Here is a 6,000-nt window from a genome sequence, read left to right as displayed (position 1 = left end):
ATTCATCGCCAAGTTTGATATCTACAAGTCAAACATTAGTCGCAAAGAGCTAATGCAATTTCCAACTCTTAAAAAGTGTTCAATGGCAGATATCGAGATTCTCGAAAATAAAATCTTAATTTTTACTGATCAGCTTGATCAGTTACAAGATTTAATGAAATTAGAAATTCCGGATTAGATTTTCGATCCCTCCTTTTTTAGAAGTTGTGGATAAGCTCACTTCCTCTTTGTAGACTAAGATTTGAGATTTGAAGTATGACTGTGAGGCTAAAGTCGTCTTTAAAAAATACGGTTACAAGTTAGCTTTAGTAAAGTTTATGGACACTTATACACAATTGTGGAAACAAACTGAGCCGCTTCTCATCTCGTTCCCGTCAACATATTTAGTGGAGAGAGGATTTAGTTCTGTCTTCCAGCTGCTCACAAAGCAAAGAGATAGGTTGGACATTTGCTTCAAAGGAGACCCTCGTTTAAATCTGACGAGCATAAAACCTGACATTCAAGCTTTAACTTGAAATACATCAAGCACAGGGCAGTCATTGAAGTGGTAAAAATGTACTTTCTCACTCTACATTTTTTTCCCAAATTTTAGTTGTTAACGTTTTAACTTTCTCTTGATTACATTTAAATATGAATTTAAAAAAAATGTACTTTTGTTTTGATTATTCCGTTCTAAATATCATTTCTTTCTGAAAAAAAAAGATGCACCATTTTTTTTTTAATTAATAAAAATGACAGGATAAATGTGCCTCCTTATTTGCATTACAATTTAAATTAAAATCAAATAACTTAGCATATTTTCAGTGTTTGGTTGCTCACAAACAAAAATGAATGGTTTTTTTGAGCAAAAAGAGAAAGGGCGATATGTGTCAGCCAACCCCAAGAGGGGGGCGATGGTCCACAAAAGGTTGGGAACCACTGATCTAGATTCTTACATGTACGTAGATGACTGGATCACTGGTCAAGATACCCGAGAAGAGGAGCTTATAATTTCCCGAAGTGCGAAGAAAATCATGAAGGATGCTGGAATGGAAATGAGAAAATGGATTAGCAACGACTCCGCCTTGATGAGTCAGTGGTCAGAAGAAGAATTTGACACTTCTCCAGTCGATATTCCTATAAACTTAGGAACTAATAATGCTAAGGTATTAGGCATGACCTTGGCAAACTGAAGATGATTGCTTGATATTAGACACAAAAGGTATTTTAGAATTCGTTTCAAACTGCCGAAAAACCAAAAGAGTTCTTCTGCAGACCATCGGAAAGATTTTTGATCCAATGGGATTACTTACGCCCTTCACAATACGGATAAAACGTCTCATTCAAAAACTTTGGGGAAAAGAAGTTTCGTGGGATGAGAATCTCCCTCCCAGCATTATGGAAAGTTGGAAAAATTGGTGTGAAGAGTTACTGCTCCTTGCAACCTGACGCAAAAGGTTTGGGGTGGGTGGGGGCTAAATGATTGGCTTTCCCGCATGGCAGAGCTGACGCTAGCGGTGAGTGGTGAGTCGTTTAAACTCTTGGCAGAGAATTACCAAGTCAGTACAAACAATCTAGAAACAATGCCTTTCTTACCTGAACAGCTTACAGCAACGAAAAAAAATGGGTAAAAAATCAAAAAAATTTAAAAATAGGTTTTGATAATGGTTTATAGATATGGTTTTGATAAAACAAAACCTTTTCCCATGCAAATGGGTCATGGGTCGGATAGTAAAACTGTATCCTGGGCAAGATAATAAAATAAGGGTAGTTGAAGTAAAAACTTGTAAGGGAGTATATAAAAGGTCTGTTTCCAGATTGAGTGTACTGCCGATAGAAAATTAAATAGTTCTATATTCATCTGAATATACAACAATTTTATGTAACACTTGTATTTTTCTTAGAATTTCATGTAAAAAATTTTGAAATTTATCTCAAAGATTCTGATTGAGTATTAGTTATGTTAAAATTATAGTTTCCCTTACGAGAAGAAGAGGGAAAATTATTATTCTCCTGTAAGACTCGATAAACATTGGAAGTGGATAAATACCTCTTAAACCCTTTCGAAATCCACAATATCTCCAGCTGTTGTTGTTGTTTATACCTAATGTTGTTGTTATTAATAAAAACAAAGTGTGCAGCTGGTGGTCCGTCGTTATTTACTACAATATCAAGCGTGTTGGTTTTAGGCCGACACTTGGGCATTCCAAATAACTTAATAGATGTTAAACTTATTACACATAAAAATTTATTTATTTTTTTATAAAAGACAGAACTATATTTTCAAAATCAATTTTTAGTAACTTTTCTTCAATCAACTTCCACAATCCCTTTAGTAGTGTTCCTGGCTAAGGTTTTGCATACAGCAAAAACAGAAGTGAGTGTCTTTATGTAAAATAAAAGTCAATTTACAAAATTAAATTTTCGAATTTGATTCGAGCCTTATCATTGGATCAGCAAAATTACCTGTAAAAGCAAATATTATTGTTGGAACTTGTATTATTACTGAAGTTAGCATGAGCAGATTTGGCAACAGAAAGAGAGATGATTTGTGATCTATTAATTTTGTTGACATGTTATACGATATTAAGAATACGAAATAAAGTTTAATTATTATTATACGTTTATAATACGTTTTAGTTACTTAAGATTACGATAAATTAGATCCTGTATAAGCAGCGATTAAGAATCTTTATTCAGTAACAACAATTATGTTAGGCTTAGATATCATAAGCATGAAATTGTCCATGTTTACGCATAAATTGTTCAACAATTTATGCGTTTCGTACTATTAAAATCAAAACTGTTGCCAATATGAAAATAGTATAGAGATTTTGCCATTAGAGTAATGCCATTAAAATATTTGAAACACATTTTTTTTTACATTAAAACAGTTCCACAAAGATTCAAGCGATGCAATAGAGTTGAAAAATGTATTTAAACAATCACATGGTTGCGTTATGTCCTGAATATGATTAAGTTTCTAACTGAAAAAAAAAATGAGCGGGAATTTTTGAATTTCTTATTTTGACTCATTTAGATAAAATATTGTATCCTCAAAATGTTTGGAGTCAAATCTTTAAAACTAAATAAAAATCTGGCAATGTCAAAAAAATTATATTAATTTCTAATTTTGATTCAATTGGGTATAATATGAAAAAAGCACAACTACTTCCATTTACTAGGAATAACATTTACCTTTTAGTTTAATTAATAAACTGAGTTTTAAATATCTTTACTAAATTCATAAACTCCGGTAAAACAACAATATAAATTATTTCCAATGGAACTAGACTAATACAATTCCAACCTGGCGAGTAGCGACTTATAAGCAAGACACTTCGTTTGATGTTTTTACTTGTTGCTAGAAATCAGGTTCGCAGAAAATGCTGTTTACTAGTTAAATTTACTAGGAATAACACTATCTGTGACGTAGGCTATAGTGTACCCAATTAGCTGAACAATAAATTCATTCGAAAATTTGATTCCCACTGTGTCAGATATAAGCATTTCTATGAAAACGCAAAGAATTTTAAAAGTTAAAAGTAAATTCCATTTACCTATTATTTAATTATGCTATAAGCTAGAATTTTTCTCGTTTTATTTGACAAAAAAAAAGTCGTTTTCAGGTTGTTTAGGTTATATGATGGAACAAATCGTGTAAATAAAAGTGCCATGTTTTCTTTTATAAAATGGCGTCGGAATCTTTATTTTAATTAATTAAAAGTAGAGAACTACAGAATATTGAACTTTCTGATACAGTCCAAGGATAAAGAAAATGCAAAGGAATTAAGTTCCCGACGTTTTTCATTTGATAATTATTTAAATTTGATTTTTTTCTCCCATTCTATATCTGCCATTAAATACTTTTAGCATTGTTAGGTATCAAAAATATACGTCTACGCGTTTTACTCTTATCGCACCCCCCCCCCCCACTCCACTTTGCATCTCTGTCAGAGACGCAAGCATTCTTTCACTCAAGAACTTCGAACAAGAAAGTTCACTTGTCAGCTCTCTCATGAGCTACTTTTTATTGTTTACTGCTATTGCAGCAGTCATAATAATTTACTTCGTGTATATAGTTCATTTGTTTTATTAAGTTTTGTTTAATAAATGTTTAATCAAATCAATACAGTCCGCTTCATATTATATACAACGCACAAGCATTATGTTTAAATCATTCGAAGTAAGCAGTTTTGTTCTACCGAAATCTATGTTTTGTTTCTTATGTCTTTCTTTTGTTTATACTTTGAGCATTTTGTTTTTAATTTCGAGTTAGTCTATGTATATCGTTGGGATGATATGCAAGGTGGAAAAAAGTGAAAAATTTTTACACCCGTTTTAATTTTGCTTTTGATCTAGGCTTTGAAGCTACAAAAGCTGCTCACGATATTTGTGTGGTGTTGTGTGGAGAGGGAACCACAGTTGAAGAAACCATTAGGGATTGACAGGCAAAATTTAAAAATGCAAATTTTATCTTCAAAGACCCACCTCGTTTTGACCGTCCAATTAAATCAGATTAAGAAAACGAACTATATATTGTTTTAACTGTTAAACGAACTGAAAATACAAGTCAAACGGCAGCGAAACCTGCAGAGAAAATAAAATATTCCCACACTTTAAACTTTTCTTAAAATAAAAAAAGGCAATGATTTAGTTGTGAATTCAATGTTAAAAACTATTTTGAAAATTATTCTGTGGTGTTTTTTTAGAAACATTAAAACTTTTATAAACCAAAGGTGTTTTTTATAAGTATTAAAATTATTGCTTCCGGCATAAAAGTTTGTACTAATAAGTAACATAATGAACCTAAATACCTGTATATTTTCTAATATAAATTTCATTTAAAGTACATTTTTTTGACTAATTCTAAACAAATGAAGAATTTAAACATTTTGGAAAAGAAACAAAAATATGAGATATATTGTGTTTATATAGCATCAAAACACTCAGGTTAAAAAAAAAAATCTATGTTAAAATAAAGGTATTAAATAATGGATATTTGGTTGTGTGTGATGATAGCACAAAATTTTGTCTCACATCTGTGAAATAACTCGAAATAAAAAATTAAAAAAAAGCAATTATTTAAAAGGAATAATAGAAACTACAAGAATCCAAAGTTTAAGTAGAAAAAATAGTTTTAATAGCAGTGTATATTTTTTTAAAAAAAGTTTATAATTTTTTCAATTTGATAGAATATTTTAATAATATAACCATAGAATTAACCTGGGTTAGATGGCTATAGAGAATAGATGACCAGTTTAAATATCCCCGATATTTGTCAATATTTCGCAGGCAGATGCAGTTTGACAAGAAGCAGTTTGCTTATCAATTTGGACAAAGCGTTGTTTTTCGTGATAGCAAAAAGTTTGAAAAATTTTAATGTTTATTTTATTTAGAGCAGGGGTTTCCAACTTACATGAGGCCGGGAGTCACAATAAAAAACACAAATCAAATGGCGGGCCGCAACTTTATCAAAATTTTATGTCAGACTCTTACATGTTTGAAGGAACATTGAATATTACTGTCAGATTTTTACCAAGTTGTACAGAACAAAAGTATTGAATTACAAATTAAAACAAGAAGTAGATTTATAAAAATATTTAATTGCATATTAAAAATTCGGACTACAATAACTTTAATGTGCACCTATATATTAAACAATTAATATGCAACAGATATCTAATTGTTAAGATAGAAAACTTTAAAAATGTTGGTATTAAAACTTACATAGTAGAGCACACAAAATGTTCAATGAGAAAATTGAGGNACGCTCAAATGTTCATGCAGTATTTTATTGATGCTAGTCATACTAATGTCCAAAGACGCCTCTATCTCACGGTATGCCACATGACGATCTTGCTTTATCAGTTCACTCACAGCATCGATCTTTTCTGGACGACCTGCACGGGATTCTTCCTGGATCGAACATCGACCACGATTAAATTCGTTATACCAATTTTTTACAGTGCTGTAGGATGGCGCTTTATCGCTGAATAAAGAATTAAGTTCATCGAGGCA

The sequence above is a fragment of the Parasteatoda tepidariorum genome, chromosome 4 (assembly GCF_043381705.1).
Source record: "Parasteatoda tepidariorum isolate YZ-2023 chromosome 4, CAS_Ptep_4.0, whole genome shotgun sequence".
NCBI lineage: Eukaryota > Metazoa > Arthropoda > Arachnida > Araneae > Theridiidae > Parasteatoda > Parasteatoda tepidariorum.
This window is presented reverse-complemented; position numbering follows the sequence as displayed.